This window comes from Eumetopias jubatus, unplaced genomic scaffold (assembly GCF_037043125.1).
Source record: "Eumetopias jubatus isolate StellerSeaLion01/CBP00866 unplaced genomic scaffold, mEumJub1_p1.0 scaffold_15, whole genome shotgun sequence".
Taxonomy (NCBI): Eukaryota; Metazoa; Chordata; class Mammalia; order Carnivora; family Otariidae; genus Eumetopias; species Eumetopias jubatus.
The window spans coordinates 66395775-66422853 of NW_028274821.1; positions in this window are offsets into that span (position 1 = coordinate 66395775).

Genomic DNA, 27079 nt, shown 5'->3' on the forward strand with positions numbered 1-27079 from the left:
TCTGTTTCTATTTTTGATCTTTTGTTTTTTTTTAAATTCCACATGTAAGTGAAATCATATGGCATTTGTCTTTCTCTCACTTATTTCACTTTGATCACCACCACAAATATATAAAAATCAAACCTTCAAGCCATCCAAAAAGGAATAGGATATTTATCTAACTGCACAGAAATGATTATAGCATTGGATGTTATTTGTTGCCTACCTAATTTCCATTTGCCACCTCTATTCCTTTCTTACTAAGTGCCTTGAATCAAGAGATCATGTCCTTAACTCCAGGGGTGAATTCCCAAATAAAAGCCCCCCAACAATCAAGACCACAGGAATGAAATAGTTACATAGTTAAAAAATAAATATGGCTTGAGCCATTACACATCTTTTAATCTGTCTTTTAGCATTGTTGTAACTAATACGATGTGAAAACTCATCCCTCCATGTTCCACCAAGGGAATTCAACTTTCATAGAACATTTCTGAGAGTTATGCTGCCTTCCAGAAAGATGAAGAGTTGGTATCTTCCTCCACTGAATTTTCAAATTCAGTTTATCCCCCTCTTTCAGAGTATCTTCAATTTTATATTATTATTATTATTATTATTATTATTATGTATTTATCTGTATGAGTCTTCCTTTAAACCTGTGAGTACTTGAGAGAAGTAAACTTTTACTATTAATTTTATGTACATTTTTGCCTAACACAGAACTTGGTGCATAGTAGGCACAATAAATTGCCAACTAAATAAATATTAGTATAGATGGAAATACCTTACATAATATATCACACAGTGGATGGATCAAATGATTAAATACTCTGCCAGCTTGGGTGCCCCAAGAAGCAAAATTAGAAGTATAAGAAATTTACTGAGGAAAAGTCCTAGAAGCGATAAAGAAGTTGGGGATAGGAGTAGGCAGGAAGAATCATAAGATCCCAAGCAGCTCACATACCTGTGAAAGGAGAGAGTGAAGAGAGGATTGTTTAGGAAGAGTCTCATGTTCTAAGGAAGTTCTGAAAAAGCTTCAATCCAGGTCTTCAGTATCTCTGAACAAAGTTTGCCTGCTGGAAAACTTCAGCCTTAAGCAAGGTTGGTACAGCAATAGTGCCTCCAGCATGCTGGCTCAGTAATGGACAAGCCTGAGGGTAACTGATAGTGGATCCATAGGAGTGGCAGTGGGATTGTTAATCTGCTCTCACAGTAGATTCTCTAGGAGTTCTGAGTGACAATTTTCATAGCAATCACAAAAATATACAATCAAATCTTAGAACTAGCAAAAGAAAAAGAAGAAGAGGAGGAGGAAGAAAGAAAGAAGAAGGAAGGAAGGAAGGAAGGAAAGAAGGAAGGAAGGAAGGAAGGAAGGGAAAGAAAGAGAAAGAAAGAAACTTACCAATGAATAGTTACTATATTAGACATTATTTGTTGCCTACTTCCTTATATTTACTTCCTAAATCCCATAAATTACATACCTTAATCCCTCTCTCTAGTGGAAGATACCATTTAGATTCACTCATCATGTTCATCTTATTTCTTGCACCAACACCTGATTAAAATAAGTAAGCTGATCTAAGTCTGGCAAATGACAGAGGAAGTCTGTCAGTGATTTTCTGACAAACATTTATTCTCTCCTGAGAAATACATACTGAATAAATTGGTCCCTTTTCTTCTGGAAGTTAACTGCCTTTGGATGTGACACCTTGAACTAACATGCTAGAGAGAGAAGTGTCAGGATTATTACCATAAGCCAAAGCAGAGACCTGACCTCTCACATCGAGTGCATGCATGCTTTACTTCCAGAGCTTTGGACCTTCTGGACTCTCAAGGGAGATGCATGATTTATTATTTAAGGCAGTTTCATTTGTGAATATCTATCATCTGATACTGAAAGCAACCTACTTGTTTCCGTTGTTTTATACATATTTTTTAATTATATGAAAACTAAAGTGTACCAATGAGGTATATAACGTGAATACCACAAAATAAAAATAAAAATAATAAAATTTCAAAGAAGACACATAGGAAAGATGCATATGGATACTTTTCCAATTACTGCAAGTAATCAAAGAAATGGAGTTGTAGATACATAATTTAACTTTGATAAATTTTTCAAAACATGATATTCAGTATTGGTATAAGGCTTCAGGGAAACTGAATAATTGATTATAATTTTAGAGCAATTTAAACTAGGAGTTTATGGAAAATAAATTTGCAGTGGATATCAAGAATCTTAAAATGATCACAAACGTTTAATCATTTTAACCTAGATATTTTTCCTAAGGAAATAATTATAAAATAATATAATCTCCCAATAATGATCATTGTGACTTTTTTTAAAAGATTTTTATTTATTTATTTGAGAGAGAGAATGAGAGAGAGAGAGAGAGTACACAGGGGGGGAGAGCGGGGGAGGGAGAAGCGGACTCCCCGCTGAGCAGGGAGCCCGATGCGGGACTCGATCCTAGGACTCCAGGATCATGATCTGAGCTGAGGGCAGTTGCTTAACCAACTGAGCCACTCAGGCGCCCCTCATTGTGACTTTTTTTAATAGTCGGAAAATATTTAGATACAGCATGATTAGCCAACAATGATGAACAATTAACTAAAGGATGTTATTCAGTTAGACTAATTATTTCCCATATAAAGACCACACTTGTTAAAAACACAGATTCCTGGTCTGATTTGAGATTTACTGAATCAGAATCTCTTGGGGAGTTACCAGGAATCTACGTGTTTAACAATCATCTCAGGTGACACTAATAATCAAGCACTAGGTAGGAAATGATGGTCACTTTTAAAATTATAACTATGAAGACCATGCACAAGTATTAAGAAATGCATGACATTATATTGAAAGAAAAATATAGAAATATAGAAAATATATTGCACATATTGTGATTACATATATTTACAATTTTGTAAATATATGGATAAATTCAGGTGGAAAAGAATTTTTTGGGGGGCGTAGGGAAGGAGAGAGAGAATCTTAAACAGGCTCCATGCCCAGGGCAGAGCTCCATGCGGGGCTCAGTCTTAAAACCTTGAGATCATGACCTGAGCCAAAATCAGGAGTCAGACACCTAACAGACTGAGCCACCCAGGCACCACCAGGTTGAAAAGAATTTTTTTTTTTAAAGATTTTATTTATTTATTTATTTGAGAGAGAGAGAGAGAGAAACAGCATGGGAGGGGAGAGGGCCAGAGGGAGAAGCAGGGTCCCCGCTGAGCCGGGAGCCTGATGTGGGACTCGATCCCAGGACTCCGGGATCATGACCTGAGCCGAAGGCAGTTGCTTAACCAACTGAGCCACCCAGGCGCCCTGAAAAGAATTTTTAAATGTGTACACATTTCTTTAAAATTTTTTTCTCCTGTTTTATGTTAACACTTTCTTTAAAGATAAAAATGACTGTGAATTATATTACAAAACTATAAATATATACAAAACTATAAATATATTACAAGAGTAAACATATATATAAATATACACAAACACACACAAAATATACACAAACACACACACTCAAAACTAGATTTGGCTATAGAAATCTTTTAACATATTACACCAAGTTTTACTCAATATTACATGCATAGTTCTGATTCTTAGATCTCAAAAATGAGCATAAATAACTTTCAAAAATGGAAAAAGTATTTGAAAGGACATATCAAATTCTGCTAAAAAAGCAACTAATAAAATGTTCATCTATTATGGGAGAGTATAATACTAATCATGAAGTTGAAACTTTTATTTACTCACAAGCCATAAAAATGTTTCAGTTTTGATAAACCAGAAAATAAACTATTTGCTACCTTTTGGATTATTTTTAAATCATGATAAGACATTGCAGAAAGAACCAACAATACTTGCACTTCTAGCTAAAAAAAAAAATCTTTAAATGGATTTTGTTGATTTTTTTCTGTGAAGCTGGATTTTATAAAGAATCAATCAAGAAATCATTCTTCCAATCATTTCATAGTAATTGAGTTATAATCTCTTGCTGGATCTGTCAACATTACTGATGGATGGTTTGTCTGGCAGCCATTTCTTATTAATATCTATGGTCAAGTTCTCATCACTCCTTTAAGATGGTGATACTTCAAGAAAACTAGCACAAATGGATAACAGTTATATCCTCACTTTAAATTTTCACTGACACCAGAAATAACTTCAGAAAGAAAAAATGGTAAAATAAGTTATTGTTATTACAGGTGGAACATTCCTGGTATATTTTAATTTCTAAAATCCAGCCAGTATTACTTTAAAAGTCATTTGCACCATTTTTAAAAATGTGGTAAAATGTATTATACATCTGAATTTCTACCATTTAAAACTACCGGATCCCAAAATCCCAAAGTGATAAAAGGAAGATGCGGGATGCTAAAAAGAAAAAAAAAGAAAAAGAAAAAAAAGAAGGAAAATGAGAAAAGGAAGCTGCCACCAGTAATATTTATGGTTTTCTTACTATGTACTAGGCTCCGTTTTGAACACTCTGTATTTAATTTTTATTACCAGCTTATGCAGTGGTACTAATATTTCCTTTTTATAGATGAACAAGTTGAGATGATAGTGGGTTAAGTGATTTGTCCATGGTTCTATAATGACTACACAGTGGAGGCAAGATTCAAAGTCACACATCCTTGGGCTCCAGAGCTCACACTTTTATCCACTGTATTGTAGTTATAGAATGATAGAGTTGGACAGACCTGGCTTTAAGTAAAAAATCTACAAACTCCTATTCAAATGTGAAAAATCACTTAATTTCTATTATTTTTTTCCAATAGTTCAAATTCAAATAATAAAAACATTGGTGAAAATAGTATGTGGTTATCTTCTCCCCTGCCTTTATTTCTTTCACCCAAATTTAAGTGAGGTCTATAGTAATTTCAAAGACCAGTACAGTGACAACTTCTTCCCCAAATTTCCCCAAACCGAGGAAAAGCATTATATCACCACAATAATTATACCTGCTCATTACTTTAAAGTTTCAGTATTTTCACAGATATTGAGAACAGATAATATTATCTACATCTGCCAATGGAAAAAAAAAAAGCCTCAGTAAATTAAATGACTTGCACACATTGGTTACAAAGCTAGATTCTAATCCTTGCTCTGCCTTGTATGAGCTGTGTAACAGTGGATCGGTCCATTTCTTCCTCTTTGAAATGATTAATTGGTATTATATACCACACAGGTTTTCTGTGAGGAGAAAATGAAGTGATACATTTGAAAATATTTTAAAGATAAAAAATATAATATATCCTGATCAAACTAAATTCATTTAAATAATAGTAAGTAGATTTTATTCTTACATGTGTGTTTCAAAATATAACATTAACAAATATTACAAGAAAACATCATGGATAGTTATGGTTAGTTATGGATAGTTAAAGAAATATACAGAATATACAGATAAAGAAATCACTAGTACCACCAAACCCACTAGAACTACCATTCAGGTATCACCCATTGGTTAACTTTTTGCTATAGGTAAAGAAGATTATGTATTTCATGAGCAGTTATATTTCAGTATTGATGTTGACCAACTTTACTTGAGATATATTTGCCCTTTGTAGGTTTTCATATTTGAATACTTGAGGAAATAGCTTTTGCTTAAATATTTCTTATCTATAACAATATACTTGGTTGAAATTAATGTGACATCTGTGTAATTATCATTTTATCAAACCCTTCAATTATGGTTTGGAAATTTCCCAAAGATTTTTAGGAAACAACTTGAATGTGTTTACGTGAGAAAGTCTCTTTTAGTATTTTGGTGAAATTAAAACATAAAATTCTTTGTGTTGACAACAGTGAAGAATGATTTGCTTGTCATTTGAAATGGTTGAGCTATAAAGTACTGACATGTGAAACTTACAACAGAAATTCAGAAAGATCTGACTCTCAAATGATAAAAATGGAAACTTTGTAATAAATTTCTCCAAAATAATACCTTAACAATGGACTTTAGTGTTTCAGCTCTATAGAGTTTTTGGTAATACACTGGATTAAATCAAGTTAACTATCAGAGACTCTTGAAATTGTTCAGTATCACCTTCTCCTAGCTAGAGGAAGGTTAAACGGAGCTGGCTGGATACCCCATACCAGATGAAGCTGAGAAAAATTATTTCCCCTGCTTTTCTCATCTTTGAACCCAATCTTCTTTTACCTCATTTCTATTCCTGTTTCTTCTTTCACAATCTCTGGACAGCCTTATTCTTATTCCCTTCCCTTCTGCAATGCTTAGTAGATCTGATCTTCATCAATAAATGCATGACTATTGCAACAACTACTAAGTGATTTATGTTCTGTCTCATATTTCAAATATATTAGATAATATAGTATTAGTTTACTTTTTCTAAGGCACAGTCCTTTTCCCCAAAATATCTTCCATGCCCAAAATTATTCAATGCTTCTGTAAATAAAATATCCTTTAATATATTTATTCAATAAATATTAAGCACCTCTATGTACTAAAAAATGGGCTAGGTACTTTTAATGAGAAAAGTAAACATAATCCCTATCTTCGTGGATTATATTCTGAGAGATGTACAAGAGAGAGTAAAGGAGGGAAAGAAAGTAAACAAAAACAGAGTAATTCAAAATTATGTCTAATTTTATAAAGGAAAACAGTGTTAAGATGCAGAATAATAGGTGTTCTACTTTACATAGGATAGTCAAGGAAGAACTGTTTGAGAAGACCTCTAAACTGAGACCTGAATGATGTGAGCTATGAATCTACCAAATGAAAGTGGCTGGAAAAGAGTATTTGCAAAGACCTTTGTAAGAAAAAGACTTTTTTAAGAATCTGTCATGTTTAGGACACTGAAAGAAAACAGTGTTGCTAGAGCATGGAAGACAAAGGAAAAGTGAAATGAAATGCGGTCGTACATACAGGAAGGGGCAGAAAATGCAAGCCGTTGTAGAATAATGAAGTTTTAGATTCTATTCTAACCATAATTTAAGTGACATCTCCTTAATGTAGAATTCAGAGCCCTTAAAATACGTCCACAACTACATTTTATATGCCTTTTTACTCCCCTGCTTTCTAGGTAATCTGGTCTGCTTTCTATTCCTCAATATGATTTGGGCTTTTTCTTCTCTAAAATGTTGCGGAAGTGGTTTCCTCGGCTTGTTATAACTTTGTGACCTTATTTCTGCCTACCCATAGCTACATTCTTCAAAGTTAGGGGTAAATTTTACCCCCACTATAAACCTTATCTAAACATTCTAACCAGAGTGCCTGTGCTACTGTGTGTGTGTCTGTCTGTCCATCTGTGTCAGTCTTTCTTTCTCTATCTTCTTTCTCTCTTTCTGCTCTCCTTTTCTGTCTCTCCCTCTTATTTTTATTTTTAAAAGCTTTTACAACTTTAAAACAGTCATATAAGACTACATTTTCATAAAGGTTTAGAATTTGTAAAGTGATTCACATATATGCTTCAGCTATGTGGTCTATTAGCTAGATTTTAGAGATGAAGAAAGTGAAGGGCAAGTGAGTTAAAGGGACTGTTTATGTTCAGCTGTTATTCAATTCCAGATACTCTCATAGTTCAGCCCTTGCTCTTAGTAGTTGCCATGTGTACATAACACTTCTGCTTTGCATTACAATTATCTATATACTTTGTTTAGGCAGATCTTTGAAACGTAAGATTAAATTTTATTTGCCTTTTTTTTCACAGCATTTAGCAGAATATCCATCACATACTGGGCACTCAAACCTTAGCTTAATAAAATGAAGTAATTCATTGTCTTTCATGAATGCAACAGGTGCCAACATACATCAGAGAGAAACCATATCTTGATTTCTTTCAAACATTAATGAGTATGCTCAAGAAGCACTTATCGTCTCCCTAACCAGCTCCATTACTTATTCATTTTCTTCCTATAAGAATGTCATCAGCATCTTCAAGCTTTCAATCTACTTAGTTTTCTTTTTACTTAAATGGCCTCCTCCTTCATAGGAAAAATTAAGGCGATTAATTATGCATTCAGTCAGCTGCCGCACCACAGTTAGAAATGGTCCTGTACCTTGGGGCACCTGGGTGGCTCCGTCAGTTAAGGATCTGACTTCAGCTCAGGTCATGATCTTGGGGTCCTGGGATGGGCCCCACATGGGGACCCATATCTGGGCTCCACACTCAGCTGGGAATCTGCTTTTCCCTCTCCCACTGCCCCTCCCCGTGCTCATGCTCTCTCTCTCAAATAAATAAATAAAATCTTTAAAAAGAAAAAAAGAAAGAAATATGTCTGCCCCTAAATGTATTGTTAATTTCTTCTCTTCTGTTTCAGTTCTTTCTCTTCTCTAGTTCAAAAATAGTCTTTCCACATATGCACTGATTTCTGTATCCGCTCATCCCTCCATGACCAGTTCCATCAGTTTTACCAACTCTTATAAATATATTCAGTGTTCCCTACTTCTTCCCTTCTGTTTACCTTTATGCCTAATACAATTACATACTAAAACAACTCCCCCTAAATCTGACCTTATATTGAACTAAATATTCAGTTATTTAAAGCATTACTCTTATTTCCTTTTTTTTCTTCTTGTGGTAGATTCATTTAACTTATCCCTGCGATGCCTTATTTCTTTTCTCAACAACATAGGATATTGTCTAAAAATATAGTAAGCCAAGATATCACCTGGCTGCTATCTATCCCAGGTCAGTAAAGCCAAGGTTAAAGGAGCCAAAGGAATCTTAGAAAAGTCAGGCATGATCAACACTAATAAAGTTAACTGAGGAAAAAAATGACAGAATGAACATGCAGTCAGCCTAGACTACTGGAGGTCCTAGATCTATGAAAGTGATGGATGGCATTGCAGATTGGAAAAGACATATGAAATCTTTCATGTGTATTGCTAGTGAGCCATGAACCTGAAATGCTACATGTGTGTAAACCAATTCAGTGTTTAAAATATTTTATTGTTTTAGAAATTTATCATATATTACCTAAATTAGGAAACTGATTTGATAAAATGTTCCTTTGTGATTTGCCCATTTAAGAAAAAGAGATATTTTTGAGACATAAGTACATGGAGAGGCAAATTTAATCATTTCTATACTATTTTTTACTTTGTTGGCATAATTTCAAGGTCAGTTTAGTCTGTAGCTCTTAACAAATGCAAGATAATATAATTTCCCCCTATGGTGTTCGGGAGAACGGTTTTTCTATATTTTAAATCATTTCACTTAGATATAAAAATAATGTCCATTGGAAAGTACAATAGATATTAAAAAGAAGTAAATCATGCATAACTTTTTACCCAGAACTAATTATTATTAACAAAGGGTTCTGCATCCTTTTTTCTTGTTCTAAGCATTTTTAAATATTTAAAGCTCATTTTTGGAACAAATTTTTCATTTGGATTTTATTTTTTCCACTTAAACTAAATACGTGATTTAAGCATTTTTCACTTAATGTAAGCATCACAAATTCTCCATTAACAACAATTTCAATGACAGAAGAATTTCACGTTTGCCAATCTTCCATAACAATTATTGCATTAGTACTCATTTAGAATGCTTCCAATCTGTCTTTCAAAATAATAAACATTTGCACTGTAGAACATGAAGTTTTATTCTTTATATATCATTTCCTTAATATTTATTCCCAGATGTGAGACTATGAAGTCCAAATGATATTTACGTTTTGACCATTTTAACTTTTGATGATTGCTTTCTATTTATCTCAAGAAGCCCACTGTCAATGTATCTGTACCTTTGTCATAACTGAATATTACCATTAAAGAACTCTTTACTAAATAATTATAATGAAAATAGTATTTAATTATTTATTTATTCTGTATTTTGCAGCTTGCTAAAATGGTAGGAAATTTGATAATTTCATTCATCATTGTCATTTCAGGTTTTGTTAATTTTTGTTACTATTTTAGGACTCCTCTTCAAGAGTCTTGATTTCTAGAATGACTGGAATAGTTTTGTTCTCCACCCCATCACAGTGCCTTATTCAATATATACTAATCAATAAATGTTTTTGCATGATTTAGGAGTAAAATGATAAATAAATGGATGAATAAATAAATGCAGCTATCAGTCTGGTTGGCAAAAACATGAGACTTTTTAAATCCTTGTGGAAACACAGTTCCACAATTGGCTGATGGTAGAACATTTCAAGACAATATCAAGGGTATATTTTTTCTCAGGAAGATATTTTCATGCCTACCTTATCTTATGATATTTTTAATCACTTGATAGGAAATGGCAAAAACATACTAAAGACATCAGTAACTTCCCCCTAATTCATAATACCCTCTGTTGTCTTTGTTTGAGATATTGACAACTTGAGAATCTTTCAGATTCTGATGGTAAGCACTTAGGGATCCTGACATTACTAAACATCTCAAGAGCATGGTCCAGATCTCCTATCTAACTTCAATGTATGTATTGCATACCAGTAAGTATGTGTATCACCCATATCAATAAGGGAAAAGGTAAAAAGTCATAAGATGATAACAGATACAGGTTATTACTTGATGGCCCAGTTAATAAATTATTTGGAATGAAGTTACTATACAGTTCTTCCTGCATAAGATCTTGAGACCTGTTATAATGAAACCTCTTTCAGCTTCCCCCATTTTTGCAGTAAGCAGTATCACTGCCTTCTGACTTTCCTTAGTGTCACTGGGTTCAAAAATTCAGAAGTGAAGTACTCTTGATCATTCCAGGCTGCAACTGAATCAGGGTTAAATCATACTCATGGCTGCCTTGGGGAAGTACATAAGAAAAGGACATCTGTTTTTGAGTAAATATTGCCCCTTAACCTTTCCTTGACAAAGGCAGAAGGAATTAGGAAAGAGCAGGTAGATAAATAATTCTGAGTGATGGCTTTGCTTGTGTCTGTTAACTATAGTGGCACCAAGTTCATGTGGCCTACGGAAGCCTCTATAATACAAGGATAAATTGAGACATGTAAAGTATTATATTTGCCCTGAGTTAGGTTGTCTAAGAATCAGAAACTAAGACAAGATTAAACATGATAAACATTTATGAGAGAAAATACCTAGGAGAGAAGAATGGAGGGGCCCTGGGAGGCTGAGAGAGCCATCAGAATGCAATTCACTGCAGTGAAGAAGAAAAGGAAAAAAAGGAAAGTGGGGTGGAAGCCTCTGAGACTTCAGTGCAGTTATAAAGAAAGTTTAACAAGGTTTTTGGGGAGTTCTAGAGTCAAAGTTGCCCATCACAGCAGTCCTGTGTCTCCCAGAAATAGACTTGCATGTGGTATCACTGCTAGTCTCAACCACTGGCTGAGAGAGGCAAATAGAAAGCATGGCCTTGACAGGAATATGGAGATAAATTTCAAAGCTCAGCACTTGGGGCCATGGGTCAATTATGCTTTCTGCAATGAGAGGTCTGAGGTACATTCTCATGGCTGCCACATACTGTAAGGTCTAGTCTTTGCTAGATGACTAATTGTCTTCTATGGAACAGGAATGAGCAATGACAAAGCATAAACTCTTCTCTTAAACCAAAATGCAAAAATGCTGTAACCATCTATCAGTTTCTAATTAGTAAGCATACTGCAACAATATCTTTCAGTTCTGGCCAGTGTTGTCAATGTTCTTGATTCAAATTTCTTCAAAGTTAAAAAAAAAAAGAAATCTCACATGAACTGCTTTATGGACTTTCACTAGAGAAAACACTTGTTTGTACCAATAAATCATGCTACTCCAGTTTTCCCAAATTTTCTGGAACAAACATAAATAATATGCCAAAACAATTTATCTTACCACTTTCCACAACAGAAAGTTTCTGCTTCTTTCTTACCTCTACACAGTTTAAATAGATTCACTGTAGAGACTGACATCCTGAAGCCATTTCACAGCCATGCAATTGCTTATTCATACATCCATTTGTTAGAGTAAGTTTTATTTTTTTTTAAATTCACCTGAAAGATCAAATTTGAATAGCAGATACAGATGTACTATACACAGGTAAAACAGTTTTACACCTATAATGAGCACATTTTACAAGAAAAATACCATACATTTTAGTGTCTCTGAAGCACACTTAAGAACCAGTCATTGGTTACCTCAGCAAAGGTCAGTACTATATTTTCAGCCAATTTTTAGTTTGCTTGTTGTGAGCCTGGGGTACTTGTTACAGGCTGACACAAAACAGAGTCAAGAAAAACTTATTTATATGTTTATTGTAAATGAGGGCATCATATAAAAGAAGCATATATTCTGTGTTATCTGTTCTCAATAAATTCAGTGACCAAGTAACATAATACTCTAGAGATTTTGTTGTTTCCTGCTAAAAATAATTGGCTTTCAGTTGTGATGGTACACAAAGGGCATAGTTACAGAGTATAATGGAATTTAATAAAACCTCATTATGTCTCTGCTTTGTTCTGAGAAAGTCAAAATAATATAATTTTGTTCATATTGTGTAAAATATAGAGCACATCCAGCAAAAGCTAACAGCTAGAATTTTTTATTTAGTCTTAGTTAAAAATAAAATTACCATAAGCATAAATGGTATTATATATGAAGGTTTACTGTGAACCAAGTAGTGGGGTTTTCTTTCTTCCTTTTCTTTTGTTCCTTCTTTCTTCCCTCCTGTCTTTCTAATTATTTTGTCAACCAGTTATTTTAGTTATTAATGTTGAACAACAAATCTATTTTTGTGACTTCAAATCCTGGGTTATTTTTTAAATATCTCAATCAGTTCAAAAGGATAAGTTTGGACACCATATATAGTTTTGTGATCATAGGAATCTAATGGACAAAATGACCTCAGAGGCTCTCCAGTTAGAGTAACACACTTTTGAAATTTTAAAGTTACATGTGCCATTTGTATTTGTCATAATTCTTTTCTCTCTGTTTATAATCAGTGTGATAGTCAATTGCTCTACAATGCTTTACTTCATCTCCCAGGAATGGAACGATCAATTCTGAAGTTTATGATAACCACAAAAAAATGTATAAAATACTTGTTTTTGCAAGTGTATTTGTTCAGTTAAACCACCATAAAATGTATCTCTGCTGGGTAATGAAATTGCTCCCTTAAGCTGTAAGTGAACTCACCAGCTTTGTGCTGATTAATGCATTGCTCTGCAGAGAAACTCATCAACTTTGTCCTAACTCTAGTCTGGTAATCTGACTTAAATCTGCAGTCTATTTGAAATAAAGATTGCTTCTAGCAATTTAGATTATTTGTCTAATTATAACAAATATAATTAGAAGCTAAGAGGAAAAGGAAGATAAAAAGACCTTGATTAAATCTAATCAAGAGGTCAAGGAAGAATAACTGATGTGTAAATACATTTACATCTGTAATGAAAATGATTGGTTACTAGTCCTTCAAAATCAAAGCTAGTCCAGGTAGCCCCTATACCTGGAATAGTTTTCTTCTCTAATCATTATGTATGCAAATCCTGCCCATCTTGCTCAGTTTTCACAAACTTTCTGCTGAATCCCACAGCTAGAAATAACCACTCCTTTATGTAATCAAGTATTTCATAGTTATCTCTTACATCCCTAAAATACCTATTGGGATCAATCTTGAAGTGCTGTAATATTCTAAAAGATCATTTTCTAAAGAGCATTTCTTAAGAAGTTTTAACATCTTATTTTTTCTCAAAGGATATGAAAGGATGTAAATACATATTTCACAACAACCAGTATATATATTTCCTTTCATCTAGTTACATATTCTCTTAGATTGCTACATTGCATCTCTTTCTAAGGCCTGAAATATGTTTCCTTCCTTTGTCATCCTCTACCATATGTTTCTCTTTTTCTCCCTTCTCTATCTTTTCTCTTTTATTTACACAGATGATTTAGTCTTTCCTTCCTCTCCAAATTGGAATTTTCTTTCCCTTCCAAATTTGGAGTTTTGGTAGACAAGAACAACATTCTCCGTGGCAGGAAAGGAAGGGGGAAAACAATAAATACACTACTAGTATCTGTGTCTTTTTATCTGTGAAGTCAGTATAAATGCTTATTGAGAACCTACTATGTGTTAGGCCCTGTACCAAGTAGATACTGGAGGTATAACAGTCAACAGGAGAGACTCATGCTCTGCTTCCTAGAGCCGATAATGTTGCGGGGGAATTTAGACAAATAAATAGGCAGTTTCAAAACATTATGATAACTATTTTTATTGGTATTTCTGAGGGAGGTACAAGGTGCAGCAGAAGGAATATTGAAGAGTTTTCCAGGATGAGGTCCTAATGAGCCTGGAATGTTTAGGGAACTATAACATAGAACATAACATTTGATAAGTGAGATTTCAGAGTGGAGAGGTAATTCAGGAACATATCACAAACTGTCTCAGGAGACATTACAGAATCCTCCATTAAATTTTATTTTCTTTTAGTATATGTTTTTCCCTATTATTAACACTTGGCGAGCAGAGACTGTTTTATTCACTTATATATTGCAAAGTGCCACAGTACCTGACACAGGGTAGGGGCTCATTAAATTTTTCTCTGGTTTTTATTATATAAATTACTTCTCCCATTAATGATAATAATTTATACTCTGCCTACTAACTTAGAGCTATCCTTTGTGACTCAGTTGTTTTAGTGTTTTCGATCTGTTGAAACACCCCATCAACACACAAATAATAATACTGGAGTTTATACTTGAGTACAATTTATCTTACCATTATTTTTCCAAAACCCTAAGGATGTTACATTCCTGATGGTAGTGGTTTTATAGGTAGTACTTACTAGCAGAACTGTTTAATAGTAGATGCTGTGATGATCAGTTATATGCTAAGTCTGGAATTTAAACTGGGAGTATTATTTCCAGTTGTATATCTGAGTTTCAGATTCTAGCCACAGAGAAGAACTATGTTCTAGGCCAAGGACAAACTCTACTCTCTTTCTGTGGGCAAAATCATACCTGAATATATTTCACATTTGCTTGATAATAAGTTAAAAAATAAAAATAAATCTTGAAGAAAAAACAAAGGTAAGATCATCTAGAAAGCAGAGTATTATTTGAGGCAGAGTATTTGTCTGTTAATTGTAAAATTAATGCAGTTGTCAATTCTGTTAATTGTCTCCAGTATCCATTTTCATTGGCTTCCTTCCCTGCCAAGATTTTTTAAAAGTTTTTATTTAAATTCCTGTTGTTAATTATTTAATTAATTACTTTTAGTTAATTAATTAAATTCCTGCATGTTAATTAACATGCAGTGTAATATTAGTTTCAGGTGTACAATATAGTGATTCAGCACTTCCATACATCACCTGGTGCTCATCACAAGTGCACTCCTTAATCTCCATCACCTATTTAATCCATTCCCCCACCCACCTCCCTTCTGGTAACCATCAGCTTGTTCTCTGTAGTTAAGATCTCTTTCTTGGTTTACCTCTCTCTCTTTTTTCCCTTTGCTCATTTGTTTTGTTTCTGAAATTTGACATATGAGTGAAATTATATGGTATTTGTCTTTCTCTGACTGACTTATTTTGCTTAGCATAATATTCTCTAGCTTCATCCATATCATTGCAAATGGCAAGATTTCATTCTTTTTTATGGATGAGTAATATTCCATTAAATATATATATGTAATGGAATATACATATATCCAGAACATACATATATCCAGAAGTGATATACATGTATCACTTCTTTGTCTATCCATCAATCGATGGATACTTGGGCTGTTTTCCTTATTTGTCTATTGTAGATAATGCTGCTATAAACATTGGAGTGCATGTATCCCTTTGAATTAGTATTTTTGTATTCTTTGGTTAAATACCTAGTAGTACAATTGCTGGATCAAAGGGTACTTCTATTTTTAACTTTTTGAGGAAACTCCATACTGTTTTCCAGAGTGGCTGTACTAGTTTGCATTCCCACCAACAGTGTAAGAGGGTTCCTCTTTCTCCACATCCTTGTGAAAGCCTGTTGTTTCTTGTGTTATTGATTTTAGCCATTCTAACAGGTATGTGGTGATATCTCAGTGTGGTTTTGATTTGCATTTCCCTGATGATCAGTGATTTTGAGCATCTTTTCATGTGTCTGTTGGTCATCTGGATGTCTTCTTTGGAAAAATGTCTATTCATGTCCTCTGCCCATTTTTTTAATTGGATTATTCATTTTGGGGGTGTTGAGTTTTATAAATCCTTTATATATTTTGAATATTAGCCCTTTATCAGATATGTCATTTGCAAATATCTTCTCTTATTCCATAGGTTGCCTTTTAGTTTTGTTGTTTCCTTTACCATGCAGAAGCTTTTTATTTTGATGAAGTCCCAATAGTTTATTTTTGCTTTTGTTTCTCTTGTCTTAGGAGGCATATCTAGAAAGAAGTTGCTATGGCAATAAATAAAAACTAGGATTGGGGAGCCTGGGCGCCTTACTGAGTTAAGCATCTGACTCTTGATTTCAGCTGTCATGATCTCAGGGTCATGAGATTGAGCCCTGCATCAGGCACTGCACTGAGCATGGAGCCTGCTTAAGATTCTCTCTCTTTCTCTCCCACTGCCCCTCCCCACCTCTCTCTCCCCCTCTCTAAAAATAAAAATAAAAATTATGATTAAAATCTCATTTTTAAATAAAATCTTAGAGTATCATCCATGCTTAGAAAATTGTGAGAATTATTACAATATAATAGAGATAGAACAAGGTTGACTGAAAGACTGACCAGTTTATAATCAATGGAAAAATGAAGAAAAGTGGGTCTGCATTATGAGTGATTTTGTGTGTAATAGAATCCCAATGAATGTCTAGACAGTAACAAGATGACAAAAGGACATTGTGAAGGGTAATGGCCACAAGTATATGACCTAATAAAGGGTTTCCCAAAGTTATCTAGTAATAAGAACTATCTTGCTCTCTGTTAACCTTATAGATTACCAGGACTAACCTGGAAATTCTGATTCAGGAGATGTGGGTGGAGCCCAGGACTGTGTGTTTGTAACAAGCACTCCAAGGGAGTTCATATTCAGGTAACTTATTAGAAACTTTTGCCTAAGAAAACAAACATTGTTTCTACGTGGTTTCTTGCTTAAGAAATCGCTTTCATTTTGCATGGGATAGTTAAGTATGGGGATTAAAAGGGCAGTCTCCAATCTCTGCTACAACTTTCCACTGTCATTTAGGGCAAGTTATAAATCTTTGTATTAACTACAACTACCTTATGTAGTTCCTAAAGTTGTTTTAAGAACTAAATGGGTTAACATTATAAAGCACTTACCACAGTGCCTGAACATTTTAAGTGCCTATTCATTGTTAACTGTTCTTATTCTTATTTGCTTAAGTACACAACACAAATTATTATATTTAATTCCCACAACAAATTTGTAAGACTGAAACTATGTTTAATTACCATTATAATGCTAAATAGCACAGCAGGAATTCAAAGTCAGGTCTATGTGATTGGAGAGCCCACATTGCCTAAATATGGAAATATGTTCTATTTTACCATATTTTACCATAAATACCCATATTTTAAAACACAAAATAATAATAAAGTATATATATACATATATATACACATATATATACATATATATCTCAGTTAGAGCCAACACCATTTATATATTTGAAGAACTTACAATTGAGTCTGAAAAAAACAAAAATACCATTTTTATGTGGATGAAGACAAGTCTCAAAATAAAAATAAAAATTGCTCTAGCAATCAAATGAATGTTACCTGTCATTAGCAAAGGTATGAAAAATTAGTATTCTCCAAAGTAGGGATCAGACATAATTGTGCACTGTTAGTAGCATTTAAATTAGTGTAACTTTTTTGTAAGTCGTTTTGACAAGAGATATCAAAAGCCATAAAAAACTGCATAACCATTGATTCAATTATTTCACCACTAGGAAATTTGGGATGTTATAAAACTCTGGATGTGATAATTCTACATATAAAAGTGAAAATTATGAAATAAACATTTGACAATTGAATGGATAAGATATTTGATGCCATATATACTTTGTGAAATAGTAGGCAACTTTTATACACCATGTTTTGGGGAATTTTTAAAAAATACTAATAATGCTCACATTAGGGTTGTCCTTCCAGAAGAATGACAAACTAGATACATGGGGGCCTTGAGAGCAGTCTTTTCACCTGAATCATGCAAAAATATAGCTTTTATGTTGTTGCTAGACTCTCAACAAGATAAAGTAAAAGTTATGAATTGAAAAGAGAGTGATGATTTTCAGAAGATGAGAGGATATAGGATCTATTGTATGGGTGGAAGGGTTGACCTTGGCCATAAAGCATAGTTCATTCATAGTAATAAGAGGGAAGGCAAAGTATATGGACGCCACTGCTCACAGGTAAGTTAATGTAGTGCCAGGTCTTTTGTGGAATATCTTTTCTGCTTGCTTCTGTTTTCTCAATGAAATAAGAAGTAATGTCATCAACAAGAGTGAGTATCTGAGAGGTCCTAGGGGATGTTTACAGAGAAAAGGGATGTGAACTTATTGAGGAAGAACAGGGAAGAATGGAAATTGACTAGAGAAACAGAATCATTGGGCAACATTTCAGACACTTTGACATTATTGTCATGACTTTGAAGTTAGACTACTGTGCATGGTTATTTGTTTTGCTCCAACCATAGGTATAGCTGTTAATGGAAGAGAATTGTATTTAACCAAGTCTGGGGTTTTGTCACAAGATTATAAAATGGAGGAAAGGAATTGAGACTATATGCCATGGAGTGATTAGAATAATCATTCAAGGGATGTAAGCAGGTAACGAAGGAAAATAGAAATTGAGAAGTGTGAGATAAATGAGTATCAGTAAAGCACCTTTACATCTCTGATATTTGTATATGTTTAATCTATAGATAACACATATTTGAAGGTATTAACTGAGGTGAAAAAATAGCAGCATCCTGAAATAGAAAACCAAAGTAATGATTTTTATTATTTTCTTAAGGTGAGAGTTCATAAGGGTTTGATTTTTAATACTTCATAACATCAATATGTTATATGTATACTGTTTATCAAACTTTACATGATTAACAATTTTTAAAACAAACTTGAATTCTAACATAGTAAATGAGAATATTATGAAACTTACACTTACTCAAAATAGCACCTTCTCTACAAAGCCTTCTTGAGCCTGGTAAAGCATCTGATATACTATCTGGTCCACTGTGCCTATCTGGTCATGTTCTATAGTGTACTGTTTACTTCTACATGAACATTTCAGCATCTGATATTATCTCCTTTGCTAATTTGTTAACAAGCATATTCTATCTCCCCTTATTACAGTGGGAGTTTCTTGAGATAAGGGAATCTGGCTCATTTGCTGCTATATTTCCATTGCTAGTGCCTGACTTGTAGAAGACCACAATTTTTGATAGACTAACATTGTTAAAATGTACATGCTTTAGGAATACGTGCATAAAAAGAAAGGCAGAAAGATATTAACAGTGTTTATAATTGGGTATAGACTTCTAGATGATTTTCATTTTCTTTACATTCTTGTACCAAAGCTTCATTCTTGACATGAGGTGGCATTTCTTTCTCAAGGTAATTTTTATCTATAGTTGCACAAAAGAACCTAGAAGCCTTATGAGAAATGAAATGTGTAAAAAAAAATAAAATTTGGGCATACATAGACATGTTTCATGGTTTGGGGCACTCAAGCATGTTTGAGTTTCCTAACCTAGGGTTTGAGCTTCCAAAACATTAGTCATGCCAAATATTGATTGCATGTATTGCACGCCTTGTTCTTGAAACGTGGTTCCAATTCAGGTTGATGGTAAAGTGTGGAACCAGGGAGCAAAAATATCTGACTTATGTCCGTAAGACAGTGTCTCAGCTACTTCCATAAATGTTTTGGATTCAAGATACTCCACTGTAGATGCATACCCCAGGCTGAAGTGACTCAGTCAAAAAGCATTCTCTCTTTTAACTTTACAGAAATTGAAAAGTAGAAGGTTGATGTGTGTTCAAGGGTCTCTGGCCCAGCATGTCTATTTGAGGCAGAGGTCTGATTCTGGGAAAGCCATGTCATTTCTAGCTCAGATCTGGTGGGGCCAGGACATGGTTGCATTTAGTGAAACAGACCATCATTAGAGTCATAAGGTCAGGGATGCCAACAGCTTGAATAGCAGTGACAGTGGGAATGGACACAAATGTCTAGCTCACCTAGCAAAAAAGGGAGAGAATCTTGACTCAGTGGAGTGCAAGTGGGAGAATGGAAAGTGTCAGTGTCAGCAGAGACTATGACAATGAGCATTGCTATTGGCAGATCAGATAGGACTATCAGGGAGTCTCCAGCAAAATGGGCCAGCTGTTGATAACTGGAACTAACCTAGGAAGTCTCTTTACTTCCCAGGCCCTCTGTTTTCTCATCTGTGAAATGAAGAAAATAATCAGTACTTCATTAGTTTATTGTAATTAAAAACAATAAGGTATGTAAAACAACTACAAAAGTGTGGAATAATAGAAGACAGTAAAATAGTTGTAGTAGTGATTATTATTATAATTACCATTAAAGACAAATATATATATATATAGGAAGTGGATATAGTGAATACATGCATAAATATTGATATTGAGATACATGTGTAACCATTACCTACAGAAATAATGCTGCATAACAAGCAATGACAAAAACCAGTGTCTTAAAACAATAAGTACTTATTGCACTCTTGAATTAGAGGATGAGCTGGTGTGATTCTTCAGTTCTTGGCTGAGTTTATTTATGACTCAGTGCTCAGCTGGCAAGTCATCTGCAGGTTCCTTTATTGAGCTTTTTTACACATCTGGGGCGTGGGCTCTGATACTGGGCTGATGGACCCTGATTTGCATGGTGTCTCATCCTCCAGTGGACTACTACTATTCACTGTGCTTGTGTCATGGCAGAGCCAAGGGTTCAAGAGAGAGGAAGGAAGTCCACAGGATATCTTGGGGTGGAGACTCAACACTGGCACAGTGTCATCTCCCCTATGTATTCTCTTGGCCAAACCAAGTCATAAGGCCATCTCAAAGAAAGAGTAAACAAAGACTGAAGGGGCCTAAAATGTTGCTGGGCAGATAGCATGGATATTGGCAGGCCACCAATTACAGCCATCAATGGGATCAATCTATTGCTTTCATTTACCATCTCAGAGTTGATATTCTCTGTAAAGTCATGATTTTTAAATTGTTTTAACATGCTTTCTGTATTTTAGAAATTTAATGTAGTAAACTTGTACCTCTTTTAAGATCGGAAAACGAATAAAATATTTAAAATAAGAATTAATGCATAGTATTCCATTATAATTCAAGTTTTGTGGGGTTTTTTTTGAAGTTAAAATGTACAGTATTGAAATAACTTGTGGACACCAAGAATTAAAAAAATAAAAACTAAAACATGGGAAAAGAAGGGAAAGAATTGAATGTGAAGGTCTGTCATTTGACTAATAAATCACTCTTCCTCTGGCAGTAATAATTTACTTCAACACCTAGAATTCACTACCATCTTCTGCAATGTTAAATGAATGAATTCCAGCTAAGTAGTGTCACCCACCTGAGATATGTTTGTGCTATATTTATGTGTAGCACAGTCTCAAAAGTATTAATTGAGATGAGAAAATAGCAGTTTCCTGGAATAGAAATCAAAAGTAATTTAAAAAAATTTAACACCACTCTTCTGGGTAACACTAAATCAGGTATCCATATAGAGGAATACAGCTTCTTGATTTACAAATATAACCTATTTGGAAATTAAGGGAAAAAATGTACTCTGCCCCTGGAATCTTAATCTGTCTGTCTCTCAATTTCCTCACCTAAAGATAAAGATAGTCCCAGAGCACTGTGAATTGTGTAAGACTGTTGAATCACAGACCTGTACCTCTGAAACAAATAATACATTATATGTTTAAAAAAAAAAAAAAGCAGAAGAAGAAGAAGATAGTAGGAAGGGAAAAATGAAGGGGGGGAATCAGAAATGGAGACAAACCATGAGAGACTATGGACTCTGAGAAACAAACTGAGGGTTCCAGATGGGAGGGGGGTGGGGAGATGTGTTAGCCTGGTGATGGGTATTAAAGAGGGCATGTACTGCAGGAGCACTGGGTGTTATATGCCAACAATGAATCATGGAACACTACATCAAAAACTAATGATGTAATGTATGGTGATTAACATAACATAATAAAAAAGATGTAGGATATTATTTTGATACAGTTAACTGATAATGTTTAATCTGTAGCTAACTGGGAATGGATTTATAAAAATTCAATAAAATACTCTTACCTGAAGAAAAAAAAAGATAGTACCAGCTTGATAGAGTTGATGGGAGGTTGAAAGAATTATAAAATGTTAAGTACTCAGAGGAATGTTGGAAAATAAAGTTTCAGAGTAACGGTGTCAGAAATGTTCATTATGTTGCTGTGGTGATAATTCTCCCCTGCTCTGTCACTCTGATCCATGTTCATTTTCTCTGCCCTGCTCTGTTCCTGAAAAGGATGATTCCAGCCAAGTTAATCAGTTGGGCCCCCTTATCAGTTGATTACTAGTTGGCTCATCCCATGGGAGACACTACCAAAATATTAGAAAATGAGAGAGAAGAGAAGCTTCTCTAGGTTTACTCCCTGATACTGTACGTCTCCCAATTGACTATAATTTCTATCAGATGGCCCCTTTATCAAGGTTTCAGCTCTCACTGGGATGGAATAACATTTTATAATCCTCTTGACTCATCAGCCTTAAAAGTAGTAACAGTTTCCCACTCATGATAGTCTTGGGCAATGCAGTATCCCTTGTTTTTTCCCTGAAACCTATCCAAATTCTTAACTAAATTATTTCCATTTGAACCATATGTATTATGTTTTTTCTCTAGATCCTATTTAGTAACTACTATATACTAAATTTGTCAGTCAGGAGTTTTCATTAGGCAGTTTACTCAGAGAATATACTAAAATAATTTTTACTCTGTTCTTTCATCACAAAGACAAAAGTTCAGGTTCGGCAAGTAGAATTTAGAGAAGAAAACAGTAGAAGTTAAGAAAAATTATTAGAAATGAGTAGAGTGAAGATACTAAAAATATCTCCATGTTATGCATTAAGGACCAATTTGATGATAATAATGGGAATGTATTCATTTGTGTAATTTGAAAGCAGAATGATTACCATGGAGATGAAGAAAATAGCTACCTTCTATGGCTCTAAGTGCCTATAAATCAGGTAGACATTAAATACATTATTTGATGTAATGTTTACCACAACCTGCCTCTTATAATAGGTGCTCTTTCCAACACACCATGCTACCCCTTATAGTTCCTTTTGGATAAACTAAATATCAGGAATCTGATGAACATATAATCTTAAAAGAATTAAGAAAGGGAAATTGACTTTTACCAACCTTACAAACTAGAATAAAAAAATGAATGTCTGGGTTTTTTTAAAACCACAAGCATTTCTGAAAGCAAAATCAAATAGTACCTCCTTTGTTTTCTCATTACAATTTATTTATTTCTATTTTATTTCTTACCACTTTCTTATAATTATTTGAATACTTATTTCTCTTTCTCCAGCTATAGTGGATTCCTGGACATTATAAACTACATTTTATCCAACTTCTCATTTCTAAAAAATTGCCCAACCCATAGTAGATTTTTAAATTAATGAATGAAAAAGTTAATAAATAAATCATGGCAAGTACAATTCTGCTGGTTAAAATTGATCCATTAATCAACACTAGCAAGGCATTCTTTTACATCAGCTATACATTATCTTAAATATACTATTTGACAGACTGAGATTTACCAAATTCATTTAACTCTGAAATATTCTGGATATGTTGATAAGGCACCAAAGTCATATGTTTAGATTGAAGTAGACAAAATAATAATAATAATAATACCATAAATTAATTTCTTCTGTCAGGCACAGATTCATTGTGAATGAGTCATGGGGTATACAAGTTTTAATTATTTTAAACATCAAATGATATAAAATATATAGAATATCACAATTATATGTATAATGTGTTCCTGCGACACAGTTGGTAAATAATTCCTGTTGATCAAAACACAAATGCAACCTTATATATTCACACAATTAGATAAACTCTCCTGTATCTCTCCTGGGTTCTCAGATCTGACACACTGTTTTTTAAGGCCTAATATTACATAATGATGAGAAAAATATTAAAATGCACTTTTCATTATCTTACACTACATATAAATATTAATTTACATAAACTCTAGAAGAAATTATTTTATGTGTATGTATACATATGTGTGTGTATGTGGATATGCCATTGACATTTGGAAAATAATATACTTTGGAAAATACTGTCTTTCTAAAACAAGCACTTGAAATGCATGAACAATGTCATGTTTTAATCAGGACACTTAATTCTATAAAAGTCCATTATTCAAAACTGTTCAGTATAAAGAAATAATCTTAATTTGATGTGAATAGATCGTACAGAATTTTTTTATTTTTCTTCCTAAATTTTTTTATTTGAGCATATTGATGCACAGTAATATTAATTTCAGGTGTACGACATGGTGATTCAACTTCTCTATACATTATGCTAGGCTCACCACAAGTGTAGAATCTATTTAAATGTCAAGTATTTATACGTCCTCCTCCCAAAAATAATATAATTTAGAATTTTTCATTAACATCTTTTTATTTTACATAACAGTAATCTTTCACCAAGTCCTGTCTATTCTTTTTTCTGAAATTGCTTCTGCAACTTTCACCCTAACCATTTTCCAATTCCTGTAGCCATTTTGATTTCCTTAGATTTCCCTCAGTCCTGACGTTCATTTCCTTCTAATGCAGTTATCGCAGAATCCCCTATCTGATGTCTTCCCTCTAAGCTCCACCTTCTCTCACTTGGCATCCACACTCAAGTCTAAGTTACCGTTTTAAAAGATTTGGTTGCGGCCAACCGGAGCAAGATGGCGGAGGAGTAGGAGACCTGGATTTTGTCTGGTCTCAGGATTTCAGCTGAATAGGGATCAAACCATTCTGAACACCTACGAACTCAACAGGAGATCGAACAGGAGAGTAGCAACAACTCTCTGAACAGAGAAGCGACCACTTACTGGAAGGTAGGACGTGCGGAGAAGTGAATCCAAGGTGATATTCGGGAGGATAGACGGCGGGGGAGGGGCCTCCGTCGGCTGCTTCTGGCAAGTGATAGAGCCGCGGAGCACAAAATCGGAACTTTTAGAAGTCGGCTCTGCTGAGGGACGTCGCTCCAGTGGGTAAGCGGGGTGTGGAATCCTCGTGGGACAGTGTGGTCTCAGGACCCTCGGGGTCACAGAAAGACCGGGGGTGTCTGAGTGTGGCAGAGCTCCCAGGGATCGGAGCGGGGAAGCCGGCTACAGAGACAGAGCCGAGGCACGGGCTCTCAGCTTGGGGTTGCCATAAACTGTGATCGGTGACAGTCGAGCCACTGCTCCTCCAGCAGGGACCCAACAAGCGGCAGAGCTGGGGAGACTCCCCTTCCTCCCCCAGGAGGAGTGGCGCGGGAGCGCACCGCAGGGATCTGCTGGGTTTGGAGACTCCACACGGGGTCGGGTGCCAGAGATAGAAACGCTCGGTCACCGACCAGGTGAGCACGGAGTGCGGCCGGAGACCGGGGAAACGGGAGTGACTGACTACTTTTCTCTCGGGTTGCACTGAGAGCGGGGCCCCGAGTTCTTGGCTCCTCGGGGCAGAGATTGGAGGCCGCCATTTTCACTCTCGTCCTCCAAAGCTGTATTGAGAGCTTGCAGGGAACAAAAGCTCCCGAGAGCGAACCCGAGCAGATGGCTTAGCCCGGACCAGCAAGGGCGGGGTAATTCCACCTCCGGCAAAGACATTTGGGGACCACGGCAACAGGGCCCTCCCCCAGAAGTTCAACACGAATAGCCAGCCAAAACCAAGTTTACCAATCAATGAGAACGGGAGAACTCCAGCACTAGGAGAATACTGCACATAGAATTCATGGTTTTTTTACCATGATTCGTTAGTCTTTCAAAGTTAATTCTTTTTAACTTTTTTTAATTTTTCTTTTTCCCTTTTTCAACCAACATCTTATCAATCCCTTTAAAAAATTTTTATTTTTCATTTTTAGAGTCATATTTTATCCATTCTTAGTAGTTACCCTTATTTTTGGCATATATATATATATATATATATATATATAAGGTGTTCTCTCTTTAAAATTTTGAGATACAGTTTCTTCTAACAGATCAAAATATACCCTAAATCACTAGTGTTTGGCTTTCTTCCAGTCTCCTGCCTGATCACATTCTCTCCCTTTTTATATCTTTTTTTTTTAGATCTTCTTTCTTTTTTCAAACAACTTTTATCTTATCAATTCCTTTTATAAAATCTTTTGTAATTTTCATCTTTACAGTCATCTTCCATCCCTTCATTGTATCAACCCTTATTTTGTACATATATAAGTCTTTCTTTCTTTAAAATTTTAGGAGGCACTTTCCTCTAACAGACCAAAACACACCCAAAATCTACTGTGTGGCACTGATCTATGCACTACTGTGATCATATTTGATCATATTCTGTTTTTTTGTTTTGTTTTGTTCTGCTTTTGTTTGTTTTATCTTTTTCTTTTTCTTTTTATTTCTCTTTTTTCTTTCTTTCCCTTTCTTCTCCCCTGGTTTCAGGTCTTTTGTGATTTCTTTAGAGTATATTTCCTGGGGATATTGTTAACCTGTTAGCATTTTGGTCGCTCATTCATCTATTCTCCTATGGACAAAATGACAAGACGAAAAAAATCACCTCAACAAAAAGAACAAGAGGTAGTACCATCTGCCAGGGACCTACTCAATACAGACATTAGTACAATATTGGACCTAGAGTTCAGAATCTTGATTTTAAAGATACGGGATGGGTGTGAATAAAGCATGGAATTTATTAGAGAAACCATTCCTGGAGAAATTAAAGAACTAAAATCTAACCAAGTCGAAATCAAAAAGGCTATTAATGAGGTGCAATAAAAAATGGGGGCACTAACTGCTACGATAAATGAGGCAGATGAGAGAATTAGCGATATTGAAGACCAAATGATGGAAAATAAAGAGGCTGAGAAAAAGAGAGATAAACAACTCCTAATCACGAGGGCAGAATTCGAGAGATAAGCCATACATTAAGACGAAACAAACTTAAAATAATTGGGATCCCAGAAGAAGAAGAAAGAGAGA